This window comes from Cryptomeria japonica, chromosome 4 (assembly GCF_030272615.1).
Source record: "Cryptomeria japonica chromosome 4, Sugi_1.0, whole genome shotgun sequence".
NCBI lineage: Eukaryota > Viridiplantae > Streptophyta > Pinopsida > Cupressales > Cupressaceae > Cryptomeria > Cryptomeria japonica.
The window spans coordinates 108,599,428-108,620,820 of NC_081408.1; the positions used below are offsets into that span (position 1 = coordinate 108,599,428).

The window sequence follows — 21,393 nt, forward strand, 5'->3', positions numbered from 1 at the left end:
ATATGGTTTGATAATGATAATAAAACATGCTCTCTTTGCAAAACCTGCCTAATTCCAAAAAGATCTAAGAATGATTACGCAAACAAATTGTAGGAGGTAAAGCAGTTGTTACAATTATTTGACAAACGCATGGTATTTCAATCATAAAATACAACCCAAATCAAGGATTGTATACTGGTACAAAGGGCAGGATACCTTTGTTTTACACATATTTTGCACTGAGCACCTCTAATACTAATACTATATTGGTGGGCAAATTACAACACATGTAAATAAAATAACTGATAGGGATATTAAATAAATATTATTGCCATGTGTTCGATCAAATCAATAACTATCTAAAAAAATGAAACGCTAGGGAGAGACATTAAATGTGAAGACAAAAAGCAATTGAAAAAGCATTGAAGGTGAAATGATATATCATTGTAGTATCAAATTCTCATTGGTCCAACTATCACCATACATCCATGGTCATTGTACTTGAATCTTACATGGTACCTGATTCATCTTATTAGAAGTAGTCACACGTTGGCATTGGCTTAAAGATATTTGATTATCATTTGGAGAGGTAATATTTGTATTTGGACTATGATCTACATTCTAATCTTCATCAGATTCTAGATTGTCATCTTCTTCATTGTTGCCTAAAACGCTTGATTGTTTCAAATACCCTTTGGCATTGACATGGGACTACTTGAGTAGTGTTCAGGGGTTTCATTCATTTTGAGTCTTTTCTCCTCATATTCCTTTCAGGAATGGGAAGGTAACTTACATATGTGGTTCTATTTCTTCATAATGGGAGTAATGTTGTTCAGTGGGTTGTATCATCTTCAAAATTCATTGTCAAACATCTATCATCATTGCAATAGACTCTTCATTGAGGGGTTGCATGATCTCTCTCCTCCTCTCTCGTGGGAAGGAATTTTTCTCATATGGGGTTTTGTACTTTTCTCGCACATTAGAGAGATTATTTCCATTGTTTAGGGGGGAGCATTTTCCCATAGTGTTTTCTCCTCTTCTTTATGAGGTGCATTGTACTAAAGTACCTTATTAGGCTTTGGTGTTAGGACCTACTCTTTTGCCTCACCTAAGTTATGCTTAAGGAGGGGAGTTGGTGTATAATTATTCTTAGGTACTTAGGTGGCTTGTCCATGTGGCATGCTAGGTAGGTTCCTATGTACTCACTCACTCTTTATATACATCCACTCCTCTCCTATGTACTCACTCACTCATTCTATACAATCATCTTCAATCCTCTCTCTCTCTCTCTCTCTCTCTCTCTCTCTCTCTCTCTCTCTCTCTCTCTCTCTCTCTCTCTCTCTCTCTCTCTCTCTCTGTTTCTATATTCCTAGTATTCTTGGCTAAATCTCATGTAAATATTATATCAAGTGCCTAGTATCGCTATCATTTCCCCTTAGCTTGCAACTTTCTCAACCTTTTGTTTATAATTTTCAGCTTTTTTCACTTCATTTTTGTTACCCCAAAAAATACCATAAATTTTATCAAAAGGCATCCAAATAAATATGCAATATTGTTAAAAAAAATCTACAATGGCTATAGAAATGACAACTAAACTTATTTGAGAATTTTCATTTGTGTAGAACTAAATAATGCATTTAGTCTCTTTTTGCTCCAATGTCTTTCTTATCATATTGTGTATTTATTTTCATGGGCTAGACAAACTTTCATGAAAAAGCCATCAAGATAACAGCAAATTGATTTCTAGGTAGAGAGCAAGCAAACTCACAAAAAAAATGTGTCTCACATGTACCACATGCGTATAAGTCTTAATCTTAGATATACATTTCTTATCTTTATCAAAATTTGATTAATAAACATTCCAATAATATAAAATTCAAATATTATTTGAAAGATTTTATGGTTTCAACTCAAATAGAAAGCATTGCTAAAAAAAATGAATACACATTTGTCTAAGAAAATAGTAATGAGCTCAACATTTTATTAAATTCCATTATCAAGGATATGGCACATGTAGAAAAATAGATTTTGGATAACACAAAGATAAAAACTACAAGGAAAGGTCTACACAAAGTACCTATAGACTTTGCTACATGATGTTACTAAAAAGGAGCTTAAAAATTAGAGTGTGCATCTCAAAGTTTGTTTCTAAATTGACACACTCGTTGTCATTGATCTATGGAATAGTTAAGAGAACTTCCTTGACTCAAAATTATATTCAATACCATAACAATTCCATCATATTAATTCTAGTATAGTTTGGGTTGCTCTTCAGTCTTAGCTTCTTTTCTACTAGCTTCCACGGACATTGGGCCTTCTTTCATCTTTTGGTAGATTTGGTTCACTAGAGGAATTATTGTTTAGAGTGTTACATTTCTACCAAATTAAGACTGGGGAGAGATCGATTTGCAACAGCAAGAGATCGATCTGCATAACTTTTGTGCTTTGGATCGATCTACAGCAGAAAGTCTGAGATTGACATGCAGATTTTTTGTACTTCAGATCTATCTCTACCTTTCACAGCCAGTTCTCGATGATCAGCAGGGTGGGGACTTAGGAGCAATATACCCCCCCAACGGCTATCTCCTAACTATAGTCCCCAGAACAATTCAATACAATAACTAGAGTATAAAATTCTATCAAGCCAAATAAAAGAGTCATTAAAATAGGCTCATAAAATTGATCATGTGTTTCTCTATATGATTGTCATTGAAATGTGGTGTTATATTGCAAAGTCAATATGTCAAACAATGGTATGCTTGGGATGGACACACTAACTAAATTTGTTTGGCTAGATGTACCAAAATATATGAGATCTTGTTCCTTCTGGATAGGGAGAGTAAAACTAGAGGTAACTTGACACCCTTCGTAAGCAGAGACAGAAGATAATAATTAGGATTTGAATCAAGGACCATTTTAATTACTTGCATCCTTTTAATATAATGTAAAAAGTCATATATGTCTTCCAATATATCAACTTGATGAAGATCTTTTATTAGCACCTTTGAAGATAAAAACAAAATATTTTGAGATTCCTCTAGAGATAGTAAATGTAAAGGCATTCCACACTTAAATTCCTCTTGACTTACCTCCACATTATTTTTATGTTTTAATTGTGTGGTTGTCAAGTATAAATTTCAAGTTTGCAAGTTTGAAGTTTGTTTCCAAGTGTCGTTTCAAGTCTAGTTTATCCAAAAGTTTCCTATTTTATAGGTGTGAAGTCATGATTGTGTGCCTGATTTGGAAGTTTTTTAAAAAAGAATGATATTGAACAAAAGCACGACTAGATTGTACAAAAGTGTAGAAAAATAGTGCAAAAGCATCATTCAAGGTTACAAATGCGTAAAAGAATTGGACAAAGGAGCAATTCTAGGTTACGTGTGTGCTCCTTCCCTTAAGACATTGAGCTTAAAATGCAATTAACAGCGCTCTTAGATGTGCCATCAAATGTTAAAATTAAATTATCCATTGGAGAAGGAATTCACTTGACCCTATTCTCAATTTTGGACCACTAGTGTCTTAGTCACCTAGCTCAAAAGATTCAATCAATTGTTGAGAATATCATCTTAATGGCAGTTATACACAAGAGTTATAGCCTTGACAAATGGGGGTGCCAAATAAATAATTTTCCAACAAACATTTTTAGTTTTCCATTAGGTTTGTCCTTATTTGAATGCTCATTTCAACTTCCAAGGACACTAGTTAGTACTAGGTGTGATAATTCGTTGGTTCCACCAAGATCCCTAATATACTACTTTTAGTAAGTTTTCCTTTTTTTGAAAGCTATATAGTGGCTGAATTTGAATCATGTAGCAAGAATAGAAGGCATTCATCTCTGCTACAAAGTTTACCCATTTTGTATACACACTCGATTAAAATAAAGATCATTTTGTTCAACTATATTGTAATTATCAATTTTGTGTTTTATTTTGTTCAGCTATATTGATATTGAAAAACTAGCTACTAACTCCTCGAGTTCCTTCAAGTCGTTGATCTAGGTGGCTTGACGAAAACAAAGATCAAGGATGATGAACTGATTTGTGTTGATGCTCCAAAGTAACCAAAATAAGCAGTGAGCCCCATTGGAAAGGTCATTGGGAAATTGGACTCCCTCCAAAGCCTAGGTAAGTTGTGGCATCCCTAAGTTTGACGGAAAAATTGATGTAGAGATGTTGTTGATGATTATATTTCTAAATTGGAGATGTATTTCTTTGTAATTTCTTAGATTAGAGAAAATTAGTAGAGCGCTACTTAAATTAGAATTACAGTTCAACAATGTTGGATTGCTAGCTTGCTAGCCAAGGAGGAGTTGAAGGAACTCCACTTGATTTAGTGATGGAGGTGAATTTTAGTTTGGGTGGTTTTATGGAGGTGAATTTCAGTTTGGGTGAATTATTAGACATAAAGAAGAATAGAAAGTTGCAATAGGTACATGTGCTCAAACACCAACAATAACTACACAATAGAAGCAGATGGAGCATATGCTCTCAAGGTATAAAGGCGTGTTGATTTTGTTGATGGGTGCATCTTTGCATTGTTAGGTAAAGCTTTCAATTGATAATGTCCTTGACACACCACTACTAAATTGGCCACCATATAAATGACCATTTTTGGACAATGATGATTTCTAACATAGTGTGTAGGCACATAAAATATGACAAAGATTTATGCTATTGTTTAGGTCTGCATACAATGAAAGTTCTACATATTGGAAGGAGACAATCATCCATACTTACCACAAGCTTCTACAGCTCATGTAGACTCAAGGTGAGTTGCAAAATGACCATCAAAAGTGCTCCATGTACCTACAATGGTGAGCCATTTCTAACATAGTGTCATCTGAGACTTTTTCTATTTACCATAACAAGATGTTTTATAACATAGTGGGTAAGTACCTAAAATATAACAAAGAGATATATGCTATCATTTAGGTTTGCATGCAATGAAAGAATTACATTTTGGGAAAGGAGATAGTCATGCATACTTATTACAAGCCTCTGCAATTCATGTAGACTTGAGGCGAGTTTTAAAATTACCATCATCAAAGGTGCTCCATGTACCTACAACATTTTTCTTCAATTGAACATTTGACACAAGAACGGGAATATTGATAAAGTTGTTGATTGCTTGACTCATCTTTCATTTGCAGCTTTGATAACAACACTTGGTTCTTGCAAGCATAAAACATTAGAATGGCCTTAACTTAACATTAGAGATCTTGAATTCTTTGACATATACCAAAAATTCATAGTTAGGTGGTAGGTTCTTGATTTTCACATAGAAAATGAGCTCCTATGGTACATGAGACACATTTGTATTCCCACTAAGGAACCACCAAAGATGATTTGAGGCTTTCACTATAGTTGGGTGAAAAGATAGTGTTACTGCTAATTTTACAAAAGTATTCCTATTGTCTACAATAGGGTCATAGATGTATAGTTTCAAGTGACATATGCAAAGCAAGCAATCGTAGATAAAGAGCAAAACAAATGACTAGGGCTAACCTCCTCCTCTTAGTTGTCTTGTTATAATTGTTTTTTGTTTTGAGCTATTGTCTTGTTTGGACTTTAGGATGTGACTCTTTCCACTTGCCTTTCTTTTTGTGAATATGCATAACACTATTTTGGAAATGATAATATAAATCCTCATCCATTAAAAAATAATTATAATGGTACAATTAATAGACCTTGTATAGGGTCATCCAAGCCTGAAGTAAGGAGTTTGAAGCGTAGATACATTGATTTGGTCTTGTGGCCATCAATGAGTGTTGACCCAATAGGAGATGTCTTGAGACTGACAATTTTGGAAGTGTGGCATTGTTGAGAGCCAACACTTAGGTGTGAACCCTGTCTTCACAAATTATGATCAGTTGCCATGATACTTGACCCTATCCTCATGGTGCTAGCTCAATTAATATTAGTTTTCCCAAGCCTAGAAGCCAAGTAATGTATCCAAGGGTGTCTAGAAGAATGGAGTGTATGATCATTGACTTTGTATGTTGAAACCATTATACATGCCCCTCCATTGAGGGTATTGAGGAAGATTGGGAATAGTGTGTTTTGGTGAAGAAACATGATGTGATAAGTTTGATGCAGAGGCAAGGGTAGAACTCAATATTTCATATTAGGACAGCAACCACATTGATTAAACAAGTCAAATAAGGTCTGTCCAATGTTTAGGATACACAAGGTCTGCATTAGTCATGTAAGTATGCGTGAGCATGGGAATGGATAGTTACTTTTGTTTTAGACTAACTTGGGTCTATGACTCTCAATGGTGTTCATCCCAAAAGTATATGTAATACCATTCACTTGCACCCAAGGTGTGACTAAGAATTTTGTCTGTCTTGTCACTAATTTGGACAGTATTGAGAGGATCCTATAAGGATGACTATCACCGTACTCTCGATGACTTCACAACATTAATAATGAATTCACATTAGACACTCATGGATTACCCCAATTAGACATTAGTCAACTTAAGATATGATACAAGGATTGCATACCACAAAGCCATTAGCATATCACCTGATCTAAATCACCACAAAGCTATTAGATATGTTTTGAGATGAAAAAGAAGAGTTAATTGGTTTTGGTTCAATTTGCATTATTTCTATTTTCAAGTAATTTAATTTGGTATATTGCATTGAAACGTGATTTCATTACTAACATTTCAACTTCTATATAACTAGTTCTATAGTCCAATTGTTTTGCCTGTAAGGAAAGACCATGTCAAACAATATCAACGAACAACAAAATAAGGAGACAATTTGTAAAGGGTTAGAGACTAGTAGACTTCTAATCAAAACAGCTAAGAAACATTGTAGGTTGCATGGTCACAATGAAGGGGGGCATGATTATCATCCATTGATAAGTTTTTCATTATATCATTTTAACAATTTATATACATAATAAATCACTTGATGATGAGATCATGATCATGGTTTATTTATGTTTATAAATTTTATATAGGTCGAACACCTCGGAGCACGTGATATGGATCAACACGACCCAAACAATATGGTTTTCGAAGTGGACAAACATGGAGGTGTGAATATCAAAGCTGAAGATAATGATCCCATGGAAGATGACGATGATGAGCCACAAAACATAATTAAAGATGATGGTACAAATACATTGATCCATGACACATGTAGTACTCGTGCAATTGATTGTAATGATGAAGATGACCTTGGTGTTGTTCATGATGTCCCTCTACTTGAGAAGGCATCTGAGGCCCTTTACGAAGACTCTCAGACAACTCTTCTCTCTGTTGTATTGTTGTTGGTGAGCTTGAAGGTTATGAATGGTTTATCCAACATAACAATCTCACGTGTGTTAAGGTATGTCATATATGTCTGAATCATGTTGTACCATTAATATTCTTTATATGAACAAATTATATTTTTTTGTTGTAGATTGATAGGTGAGTTTTTGTTACCACCATCAAATATTCTACTTCGCTCATACCGAGAATTATCTGCCATTATGAAACATATTGGAATGGAGTATCAAGTAATAGATGATTGCCCCAATGATCATATTATATATCACAAACAACATGAATTTCGAACTGAATGCCCTGAATGTCATATCAGTAGATATGGAACAGATCAAATAACAAAAAGAGTGCCTAACAAGGTTCTTCGTTATATTCTCATTATTCCACGTATGCAACGATTATTCAAGTGCACTAGCTTGGCACAATTTATAAATTACCATGCACGCAATAGAAGTCGAGATGACATTATTCAAATGCCTACAGATGGTTCAGCATTTATGGACATAGAGGAAAAGTGGCAACACTTTAAAGAAGAACCTTGTAATCTTAGGCTTTCATTGGGGCAGCGCACAGTGTCAATCCATTTGGAGAGTTGAGATCTGTTTACTCAGTGTGGCATGTTTTTGTTATCAACAATAACATTCCTCTATGGATGTCAATAAAGGAGCACGTAATGTTGGCAATGATTGTTCCAGGTATTTTATCATTTAATAGTCGTATACATTTAATTATAAATATTGTAGTAAAATGGTCATAATAATTATGTAATGTTTATGTTCATTCGATTAGGTAAGTATCAGGTTAAAGATATGAATGTATATATTGAGCCTCTTATCGACGAGTTGTTGGAGTTATAGAATGGTGTCACTATGTATGGCGTCTCTAAACCAATAGGACAAGCGATTTCAATTTCATGTGATGCTTGTATGGACAATACACAATGCCCCAAGGCTAACACATTTTTGTGGTATGTTATAGTGTTCAAGTTGCGCATGATAATTATAATTAAAAAAATTAATATATTTAATCCAATTATACATTATCTTGTAGGTCTTCAAACAAAGGGAAACTTTGCATGTCCAGTTTGTGGTCCAAAGATGAAATCTCGTCATTCAAAAAGTTTAGGAAAGCAGATGTTTGATGAGTATAGGCACTTTCTCCACAAAAATCATAAGTATTGAAATAATGAAAAACATATTTTCAATGGGAAATAAGAGACTACATCAAAGCCACGAAGAATGACCCCTCACCTGTGAAAGTTGGAATATAATCGAAAATTAATCGTCCAGGTAATGTCATTCCATCTAATGGTTTATGTCATAAAATATCATTTCTATTATGTTTTGTTTACTGATGACATGATTGATGATCGTAAAGGTTGTCAAGGTATTAATGACCAACTTCCTAAGGGACTAAAAAGTTATCCCCGACAATTTAGTAGAATGCCCTACTACGAGCAGTTACAAATTGTGCATTTGTTTGATACTATGCATATTGGAAAGAATATAATAGAGACATTATGGAAAATATTGGATGAAAGGCGTGACAAAGAAAAAAATTGTCAAAATTTGTAGTGGCATTCAGGAATCCAATCATGCAATGAAAAATGTCATTCAATCCGATAGCCATGGAGCTCAGATTAATATAAGTGACCTTCCTTGGTTATTAATGGACCAACAAAGCAATGCTATAAAAGAAGTCATACGAAAAATTCGATTTCCCACAGGATTTGTTGCGAACATAAACAATCTCATATCAAAGAAAAGTGAACTTGGGTCAGGGATGAAAACGCATGATTGGCATACCTTTATTAAGGTAATTCATGTTCTTGTGTTTTTACTATATATATGTATACTACGCATATACTTTTCATTGTATTATGCTAGAAAAAAATGAAAGATAATTTTAGAATTGTTGCAATATGTTCTACCTCTATCTCTCCCAGACGAATTTGACAATAATGTCAAGCAAGTCATATATGATCTTGGAAAATACATGAGGTAAATAGTGATATTTGTTCAGTTCGTTGTATAGATATTATATTTGCAATTTGTTTTACTTCTTATGCAATATACTTTTTTGCATCTTGAATATCTTGTAGGTGGTTGTCATCTAAAGAAATTCATAAAGAAGATATAAAATATTGGAAGAGAAAAATTCATCATCTAATGTGTGAAATGCAAGTGTGTCTACCTTCAGCGTTTTTCAATGCACAAAAACACTACCTCATACACCAAGTTGAGAAGATTGAATTGTGAGGACCTGTACACACTAGATCAATGTGAGATGGTTGAGAGGCACTTGAAATTTTTGAAGGCTTTGGTTGGACAAAGAGCACATTTTGAAGGTTCTATGGTGGAAGAATATATGGTATACCAGACTATGGTGTACATTTCTGAATATCTTCCTAAGTTTGCAACAAAGATCCACGTGGATCGCATTTGGGATCTCAACCCCATTAACAAATTCAAAGGGGAGTACTTGACGGAGAAAGGTAGATTGAGGAAAATGAGAGGTAATTATAAGATGTTATTGTAGTTAATTAATTCTTAATCTTCAAAAACAAATCAATTGTAAGACGTCTATTTATTTTTTGTACAGTTGGTCGAGAGTGGGATGCACTACATTGGTATATTGCAAACAATCTTGATTGGATGACGGTATGGATTGAACGTTGTCAACATTCTGGTCGCACATTAGCATGGAAAGGTGTGGCTTCATTGGTTAAAAAAGCTCATCGTAACGAAGATTCCAATGTTACGCAAAGGGAAATTGATTTAGCATATGGTTTAAGAGATAAACAGGTACGTATAAATTTATTAGTCACCCATATGTTTATCAACTCACGATACAATAATTTTTACATGTTTGACATATCGCAGGTCAAACACCATAACGCTATGTGCTGCAATGGTCATAAATTTCGCATCAAAAAGTTGGATGACACGAAGAAAACTTGTGATTCTGTGATAACTGCAGTGAGGTGACAAATATTTCATCGAGAAACGACATACATCCTCAAGAGTCCCAAAATCGATACTATGGCATTTTGGATGATATATTAGTGTGACTTTAATTCCTTCAAATTAGTTTTGTTTGTCGTCAAATGGTATAGGCTACGATTGAATAAAAATGATCCTGATAGAACTGTTATTGAACATGATAATGGTTTTACAATGGTTAATACAAGGTCGTTTGAACCAATTGGAGATGAGCCCTATGTTCTTCCAAACCAATGTGAGCGGGTATTTTACTTAGAGGTTCCACATAAACCGGGTTGGTCATTTTGTTGTTAGACATGATCCAAGAGGAAGGCCGATAAAGTATAATGTGGTGGAAAAAGAAGATACTGAAAAAGTAGAAGATGATATCAATGTTAATCACGATCGACAATTACTCGATGATGATGATGAAGAAGAAGTTGATGATGATGATGGTGGTGGCGGTGGTGGTGGTGGTGGTGATGGTGATGGTGATGATGATGAATGAAATGTATGATGTATGTGATTAGTATATTATCTATTTAGTATTGATTTCTTGATAGAAATTTATTTGACTTATATGGTTACATAATTAATTCATTATGTTTTGAATTTTAATGCCATTACATAATTAACTCATGATGCACCTTTTAAAATCCATTTAAGTGACAGTTTTTAAACTTTGTATTTATTTATGGAATTTGGATTGTTTATTAGCTATGTGATAGATGTTTATTTAAAATACATGTGATGGATTACATGTTTATGATGATACATGTGGTATTTTTTGAACTTTGTGTTTATTTATAGAATGTGGATTGTTTATTACCTATGTGATGGATGTGATTTATGATACATATGTGAAGGATTACATGTTTATGATGACACATATGTAATGGTTATGATGCTCAATTACATATATGTTGATACATATGTGACACTTATGATACATATGTGATTCTTATGATGCTTATGATGCTTATGATACTTGTATTTATTGTTTATCAACTTACAAATGTAATGCTTATAATGTTCAATTGATGGTGTTGATTTCATGTATATATTTTGTGTGATGTTGTCACCCTTGGTGGGAACAGGTCATTGACTACAGACATCGTCAACCCTTTAGTTGAGAATCATGCATAGTCTACATAAAGTAAAAGTAAGGAATTAAAAAATTTACAATGATTATGATGACAAAATCTTTTTTTTATTTAATACTCTTTTTGTCTACAAAGTTCATGTTGTTCATATTGTGTACTATGTAATTTTTAGCTAACATTAGATAATTGAATTACATGTGCAAGAACTTGAACCCCTTTAACGAGGATCCTACACAGTCTCATGGATTGACAAGTATAAGTCAATACACCCTATAGAAACAGTTTATTTTTTAAAAATTACTTGAAAAACAAACTTCCCCAATTTTTCAAACCTCAACATTAGCAGCAAATCTATTACAGTTATCAACACTTGAGGCCCCAGTTGGACTTATTCAAATTTTAATCTCAACATCAACTTTAGGGTCGACGACTTCATCAACATTACTCTCATTTGCAAAATATCTCTCTCATTACCAACTAACTCTCTCATTTGATAGAGCGCAGGTACCACAAAACAGGTATTTGTCAGATGTGTCTTCCTCGAGTGAGGGAAATGCAAGAATAGAAAACAAAAGTGAGACATGTAGTAGGTCTACAATAGGGAGATCAACTAGAGGTCAAAAGATTAGAAAAAAATTCAATAAACGCATGAAATTTTTCCTTGCTCAAGAGGGGTCATGTTCTTATGATGATAAAACCAAAGGCGCCCTTGAGGTACAAACATCTACAGAAACAATGCGTACCGAAGGAACTTCTTCCAATAAACACCAATTTTTGTGTTAACGATAGGATATATCGCATAGCACCTTCATCGTTACATGGTTTGAGCCTATTTTCCATGGACGGCATAAAGGTTTGTTAAAACAAAGTTGTTGAATTGATGGAGTTTGTCAGACCTTGTTACAATTACAATAATTGGATGCAGATTGTTTGATATAAAAAAAGTATGCGTAGGTATGTAATGTCAGCAAATTATATACAACAGAAAGATAATGATCAAAGTAAACAAGTGGTCGTATACATTGATGGAAGGCCAAACGCAACGAGGAATATTGCAAGTTTTATAAATAGTATGCGACCTGGGTCAACTAATAAACAACCCAATTGCATATTTGAGGTGTGCGAGGGAAATCATGTATTTGTATGTGTGATAAAATCAATAAGTGTGGGGGAAGAGCTGCTAATTGATTACAATTTGAATCGAATAAATACAAACAAAGTTACTATCATGGGGGTGGTATGTACTATATACCATTTAAATTAACCAACCTCCAATTAATAACTCCAATAGACAATTTTATTATGAAGTTTTTTTGCTAAGTCTATTGGTTTCATTTCGCTAACGTTTTTATATTTTTTATGTCACAAGGCGACATGGATCCATCACATAGTACAAACAGGGATGTAGGTCGCGACATTTCTACCGAGCAGGTAAACCTTATTGTAATTGTACAAATTAGATAGAAGCAAACTGTTACATTATTATGTTCTTTTTTTGAGTGTTTTGGAGTAATTTTGTAATTGTTAATGATATTCTTATCACATACGAATGTTCGGGGAAAGGGAAAGGGAGTTGGAGTACTTGAGCACCTCTCTAGGGATGTGGATTCAACGGGATTAAGCAATGATGACCCTGCAAATTCCACAAACCTTATGGAATTGATACAAAAGTTTGTTAGAAAAATTAGTAGAGAGATTGATGCTTTACCATTTGTGGAGCCTCAGACTGATGAGATACGAGAGAGGGTGCAAAAATTGATTCAGACAACTAGAAAACTTGCAAGTAAGTAGTAATGAAAGCTTTAATTATAACAAAAGTTCAATAATGATTTATATTTTATACTCTTTTATGTCATTAACTAAAATATGTACATGTTGTTTTTACAGCAATTTATGTGTCCTCATCAACCTGGTGGCCATGATCAAGGTATTGCAAGTAGTTCAGGAGATGACGATTTTCTTGGCTTATCACTTTGAGTACCCAAAACACATCATACTTGATACTATCAATGTTCATAATAAAGGTTCATCCTTGTTTACAATTCTTGCACTTTACATATATTTAATGTTTTATATATTTAATGTATTATTCTTCATGTGTTGTCAATGTTCCTGTGCAAATGTCATCGGCGCCTCATCAAAGATTAACCCCACCTGTATTGCTGACTACAATGTCGGCAACACGCAGCATGCAGACATCCTCTACTGCACGTACTATTGGCAGATCCCTATTTTGCTCTATCTTCTATTATGTGTTTATTTCCCTTCAAGCGTTCTTTCTTGGGGGCATTTCATAGTGGATTCATTCTCTGCGGCAGGAGATGCACATGAGGATGCACTAGAGGCGACTACTGCTGATAACATACCATCATTTCCTAGATCTTCTCGTATCGCTAGTACGGGAACATTGCAGGTCACATTGGTGGTGAGCTACGAAGAAATGATTCCCTTAAAGATCCAGAAGGTTCCTAGTACTTTAAAATTATTATTATATATAGTCTAATTGTAATTTACTTTTTGATCACTCCTTTTGGACTAATGATCCCATGAATTTTTTGCAAGAAATGATATTTTTTATAAAAATCTTAATGACATTGCATTGCAAATATTTGGGCCCACCATACGTAAAAGGTGGAACATCATATGTAAACTAACCCTAATCCACTATTTTGATTTCATATCATTGCTAGAATAGTTTTCCTTTGATCCATAATAAATGTAGCTTCAATTCATTTATGAATCTAACATGATTGTTTTTGCTTTAAAAGGTGGAATGACCAAGAAAAAAGGTTAAAAGATGAATTAACAAACCGTATGGTTGAGTGGTTTGGAAATGACACATTCGACAAAACCAAGCTCCTTGAAAAAGTTGGCACATATCTAAAGTATGTGAAGGAACAATACAGGACCCATTTAGAGAAGCACGTAAAGTGAAAGTGTCCCCCATGATTCCAAAGAGGAAGTGGAAAGACCTAATTTTGGATGCCAATGAGAGAATTGAAAGGAAAAAAGGAAATACACCACCAAACAACAAAATAAGGTATGGGATACTATCAAGAATGTAAGTATGTACTAATTAATTACTTTTTATATTTATATAATCTAACATACTTCAAACTTTTCATAGACTGAGTGACACGTCAAAGGTAACCAAGGCAAGACAAGAAAAGCACGAGCAACACAAACTCAGCTCCGGTGGTTATATAAAACTTGTCGCACAAATTGTAAATATCTGTCAATGAAATATCGCATCAAAATATTTATGAATTGCAAACGATTTTTATTTTTTATCAAACAATGCAAGCAAAATTCATGATACCAAGCAAAAATGCATGGCTCTGAATTCAATAGAACGCCCACAGAAGATGACAAGAGAATTGCTTACCAGTAAAGCTATACAGTTGTGGTTGATCGGCTACGAGAATTGAGTGGCCAAACACAAGATTCGAGTGCATCTGTCACACAGGTAAATAAGCTAAATGAAAATTGTTTCAAAATGAATACTTTACTTCCAATAAACTAATTGATGTTGAGTTCCAACATAAAGTGACTATATTTGTTTTAAATAAGCAAGCAATGATAACAATGTGCATGACATTGGAATGCAACCTGCTAATCGTGAAATACCGCCTGCACATGAAGGTCCGAATGTGCATCCCAGTAGTGTACATATTCATTTGTTATTCAAATTTATTTATGTAATTATTAATACAATCAAAAATCTTAATTTTTAATTAGAGTAGTAATTAATGTAACCTTTTTTGTTAATATTTTAGAGCATGTAGTTGGTGGTGACCAAGTGGAGCATGATCCGGGTACACAACATCAGAAACGTGATGTTCCCCAATCAGGTAAAGAGGACCACTGTTATTCCTTTAAACAAATTTAATTGCAATCGATGTTCAGCATTAATGTAACCTTTAGTATTTCAACTCCAGAGGATCTAGAAGGTGTTCAACATGTTGAGGTTGAGGCTAGACAAAATGATGTGGCCCCATCAGGTAAAGAGCGCAACAGTTATGTTCTCTAAATTAATGAAATACTTGTAACAATAATAAAAAATGTTTTGAATTTAACCCATTTCTTTGTTATTGCAAAGGGGCCCCTTCACTTCAATGTTCTTGTCCTCAATATAAGACTAGGCATACATCAAGATCACGAGCATAGGGCATAACAACTGAAGAGGGGGGAAATGATGAAAAAAATGATTCTCCACTTAGTTTTTTCATTGCTTCAAAGAAAAAACCAAAAAAAAAATGATTGTAATCTACCTTATTTGATAATGACTGATTTTTATGTGTTAATGAATGTAATTATGTGCTAATGAATGGTTATGAATGATATGTGTTAATTAATATTGATGAATGTTGCGTGTTAATTAATGTTAATCAATGTTATGTGTTAATTAATATTGATGAATAAATGAATGAATGTTATATTTTATTAATGGTAGAATGAATGAATGAATGAATGTTAGATGTTAATGGGGAATTTAGAGTGATATTAGGTGGGGGGGAGGGGCCAAATGAGTTTCCACCTTCACGTGGTTGGCCCTGTTAAGTAGAAAATATTAAACTATTCTTGAAACCAAGCGAAACTCAATAAGATAACACACTTTTCAATATTTCATTATATTGCACAGTTAATCTTATTGAATAATGTATATTGAATCTTAATTGCAGGGTCCAACAGAGCCAACACGAACAACAACACCACAAGTTGTTAGGTATAATGAACTCCTATATTGTCTTGTATGTACACTAATAATATGAGTTGCTTCTAGTGTTGATATCCATGGTGAGACTGCAAAAGTTATGAATATGCCTCATCCTTGTAAGTTTTTTTATTACTTGACATTTTTTTTAGCATTTTTAAATCTTCCTTACCATTTTAAGTCTAACCACTTTGATATAGAATTTATTGATCTAGTTTTTATTACTCGACTCCATGGTTGCTCTATGTGAGGATTATTATGACTATATGCTACTATTACTTGGCGATTCATATGGACTATTATTTAGGCATTCTCCTTGTCACTGGTGTATGATCTGCATGGTTGCTATCTTATATTTGTCAACCAATCTTAGATTTTCCCTCGATGATCATGTATTTTCTTGCTATTTGTATTCCCCATAATTTGAGTCTTTCTCATACTATTTTTTATACGCTTTCTCATCGCCTAGACTAATGCATAAAGTTCTATCATAAGCTAGATAGTCCCTCATTGTTGAAAAGAAAACCTTTAAATAGTAGCATACTATTTTACCATCTTATAACAAGATGGCTCCCATGACATCCTCAGTAGCATTTGTGTAAGCTTCAATGAGCAACAAAGAATTGGATAAGGTCAACATTGGAGCATTGTGATGCAGAGCATGAAAATTATATTGTCAAACGTAATTGACAATATTCAGAGCATGATTTTGCTAGCCTGTTGGACGAACCTGCTTTAACAACTACTCAGTTAGAACTAATGATTCAGCCCTGTTCTTAAATAAATCAAAAATTGAATTGATCTAGCAAGCATTGCATTCTTATGAGTATGCCTTTAATTGCTAAGTGTCTAATATGTTTTGAGCATGCCTACTCCATGGGTTTTTATATGTACACTTCCTTCATGTATACCTTGTGCTTGCACCATGTCTATCATGTGTTTGGCATATGTGGTTTATATCATATGTGTATTTGTGTTACTTCATGAATGAGATTTTTTCAGATGTCTGTTCCATGAATACCTCTCTCTTGTATGCTTCATGATTGATGTGTCTTCAACATGTCCACTCTATGAGAACCTTTCTCATATATGCTTGTACCTTATGTGTATTTATGTATTACTTCATGGTTTACATGTATGATTCATGCCTTGCATGTATTCATATGTATGGTTTGTGCTTTACATAGCTCCTTAATGCCTTATGTGCATTACTTCATGCCTTGCATATATTCATGTATGTTGATTCTTTGCTTACATGTATCCATTATCTTATGCTTTATGTGTACACTTCACATTTTATGGTATTTATGTATACTTTATGCTACGTGTATGCACATCTTATGGTATTTATGTATACTTTCTGCTACGTGTATGTTGCATGCCTTAAGTGGATTCATGCGTACACTTCATGCTTTACATGTATTTGTGCCTTATGTGTACACTCTATGTTTTGCATGAATGCTTCTTGCCCCAAGTATATTCATGTGTATGCTCTATATGTATTCTTTATGTTTTATGTGCATACTTCATGCTTTAAGTGCATCCATGTGCCTCATGTATATTTCTCTTAAATGCATGTTTTAAGTATATATTGATAAATTGTGGATATTGATGTATTTGTTGTGTCTTCAACATTATTTCCTCATTGTATGATTTATACATGTACTTTTTCATATATGCATTGTACCTTAGGGGGTATTTGTGTGTATTACTTCATGTCTTGTGTGGATGCTTCATTCTCCTGCCTTGCGTGTAACAATATGTATGTTTCATGACTTAAGAGAATTCATGCTCTACATATATTCAAGTGTATGCTTTATAACTTCAGTGGATTCATTTGGATGCCTCATGCTTTACGTATGCTTCCTTCTTTATGCGTTAAGTATATTCACGAGTATGCTTCATGATTTAAGTATTCATTATATGCTTCATAATTCAAGTGTATTCATTTGTATGCTTCATGCTTTAAGTGCTCATTGTATGCTAAGTGCTTCAAGATATTCATTTGTATGCCTTATGACTCATGTGAATTCATTTGTATTCCTCATGTTTTGAGTGTATTCTTCATGCTCCATGCACAACATGTGTGCTTAAGTGAATTCATGGACACTCTATGTGTTACAATGAACATCCCATGCTTTATAAGATACATATGATCACATGTATGATCCTTATTCAAATCATGTATTTATATGTACTTCTTTATTGGTATGATCCAAGATTTGTGTTTGATCGATATCTTATGTGTATTCATGTGTCTTACGCACTATATGTGTCAAAGGTATATTTCATACTTTATGTAAATACTTCATCCTTTACGAGGTTGACTCATGTTGTTGTGCTTTCATCATGATTACTTCATAGATGTATAGTCGTCCCTAATGCATACTCATCTTGTTGTGCAATTATTTGAGTTTGCATAGGTATGCTAGGTATCATGTCACCTTGATTTTTTCAAGATCAACTTGAATGGGAAAGTGGTTGATAATGTCACTAAATTTGCATGGTGCCAAAATTTCATTTGTTGAGGTTGGTTTGCAACTTGTGTTGGCATAGCTCCCCAACTCACTTAAAATATTGAATCCTTTAATTGGACAACAGCATGTATAGTTGACTATCTACACTTTTGGAAGCTAGAGGGTCTTATTCAACTTTGTAATGCAATAAATTCTAATATTGGAGCTTGTGTAAAGTAATGTCTTATTAAATTGGAAGGTCTTATTCAATTTTGTAATCCAATCAACTCTGATGTTCAACTTTTAGAGTAACATCCCATACAGTTGCAGCACTTCAGCATTAGATGAGTTGTCAATTACAATACTATTGGTTGGAGTATTGGAATGGCTTGCAATGAAATTATATTTTCTGAGTTTGTTTTTTGTTGTATTTCATTCTTAATTGGTTTGATTACTTGCTATATGTCTGCAGAATGTTGTGCTAACAAATTTGATTGATAAAGAGGGAGAAGTCATTCCAGTGGAAAGTCAAAGCAATGAGTCTGAAATTGTTGGACTTGAGCAGCTCTTGAAAAATAAAACACTCTCTAGAATGTTTTGAGCTTCACTAATACACTCATCGTTAGGTAAGAACTAAGAAGTTATTGGCATTCATGTTACATGGGATTAGTTATAAATTTCTAATCATTTTGCAAATGTTGTATTTTTTGCAAGTCTTACGAATGGTGTCTGAATGACTGGATATCAACCTTTCTGTTTGCTACTAATACCTTTACGATTCTCATGTGAGACTATAACTGATTAAAATTTGGATGAAATCAACTTAGTCTCTTCAACATCCACCTTCACCTTCTTCCAAGCTTTAATTCAACCTTCTTTCATGGTATTGGTAATGGTTTGGGAGTCGCTTTCTCAAGCAATGTTTTTCCAATCCTCAATCAAAATTTGGAAAACTTTGATCAAAACCAGCCGTCAATTAGATTATTGGTTAAGTTTCTAGGTTTGCAGAGATTTAAGATTGTTTGCCCATTTGAGTCTTGAAAATCCTCTCCTCTTCCAGCAAGCCAAGGATTAGTCTTAGCTAATTTATCAAAAAAAACAAAAATTAATGCCTTAGGAGGGAGGTTGCTCAACTACTTTAGGCTTATCGAGTGTAACAAATGTTGGCTTGTCATTGGAGGAGGCATACTACATATATTAACAACTAGGCTTTTTGTTATGTTCCATGGATGTTTTTGAAAATGTTGTAGACAAGGACTTGATTTTGTAACATTCGAGGAGAAGTCCAATTGCTTGATAGGTTTATTACAATCACAAGTTGTAGATAATTCTCCCGGAATGGAAAACTATGATGTAAAAATGAGAGAAGACCTTAATGGTAGAAATGAACCAAACAGAGTGCAAGTTGCAAAGACTCGGAGATGGCAAGATGACAGGAAGAAGACAAGGGAAGAGAAAGCATTTCTTGTGGCAATGGCTTGTTTTTTGATGCATTGTCTCCCTCTGTTACCGGAAATGTAAGTCGACACATTTTGCTTGTGTTATCTATTGTATAGTTTAATGTGTATTTCATTTTCTTCCAACCCCCATTCAAAAATGATAAATCATGATATTGACAGTACTTATTTATTCATTTTTTGGTATATTGGATATAATGGCACATGTTGCAGGTTTGTGATGATGCTCGTTCGACTCCGGCAGATATAGCAAAAGCTTCTATGGATATGCGGTCTCACAGGGCACCAACATCCACTTCACATTTGCAACATAGACCTTTTGGAGATTATTTACAGATGCATACACGCTGGATAGACCCAATGCTTATCAACTTGTACCAAGAACAACAAAAGGTGAGTTGTTTGGGAATGGGCAGGTTGAAGACCCCATCCAATAGGCTTAATAGCCTCCAATACCCGAGGTCTCAAAACCGAGGTCAAGGCCTGAATCATACCCCACATGCTAAAAGGGAACCAACAAGCACCATTGTAATTGGCATGTGTATTCTTTTTTTTTTCAAATAAATCGCCGTCGAAATTCTGACATCAACCCAACTTTGCACCGACAACCAAACCGTCAGACCAATAGCATCCTCGTCAGTGCATAGTTCCTAGCAGCCATCGAAATTTCGACGCCAATTGAAAAAACATCCGACGAGGATGTTGTATGTCTGACGACACTTGACTATTGAGCGCTCGTCATATTCATCGTCGATGCAATTCCTGGTAAGCGTTGGAATTCCGACGTCCATCTGACGACATTCTTTGGCTGGATGAGCGATCATGGCCGTCGTCAGAAGAGTTCAGGTTGTCGTCAAAATTCTGACGTTAAATGGCACCATCAAAATGCCCAACAACGAGTTTTCAACGACTTCATTTGTCGGCAGTTCGACGAAAAGTAGTCAAAATTCCGACGATAGGTCATCAGAAATCAGCCCCAAGTATACGAAGGATGGACCAGCTAGGACTAGAACCTAGAACCTTCCATACGCTGCTAGAGTGCTCTACCACTGAGCTACTGGCCCCTCTTGGACCAGTCCATCGTTGATCCGGATGTGGCTTATTCCAACAGCGACAGGTCACACAAAGTGATCGTGAAAACAATCTAAAACACTAAGCACATGTACATACTCGATTTCATATTTAATCATTCGCGTCAACCTCACCAAACACGTCAACTTCAATGAATGCAACTTTGTTGTAATAAATGAAAAATCCTGGTAGTTGATGTTGAAAATGTGGCGAGGTCGTATCCCTTGATTGGGCCGAACTAGCTTGGTAAATTTTAATGTGCCCTTCGGCCTTAAAATTTATTGTGTATGGGCCTATTTGGGATATTGTGTAACTTGTAAATTCAATAGGTTGGGACCTATTAATATGTAA

The 21,393-nt window shown here is 34.4% G+C and overlaps 1 long non-coding RNA gene across 2 annotated transcripts in view; it reads right to left on the reverse strand.

Moving 5' to 3' along the window:
* Positions 1-21,393, reverse strand: part of LOC131046110 (uncharacterized) — a 134,892-nt gene that overhangs the window by 100,797 nt on the left and 12,702 nt on the right. For both annotated transcript variants that reach the window (XR_009372225.1, XR_009372224.1), the window contains one exon: positions 14,730-14,799. This is a non-coding gene — a long non-coding RNA (uncharacterized LOC131046110). The remainder of the gene's footprint in view (positions 1-14,729; positions 14,800-21,393) is intronic.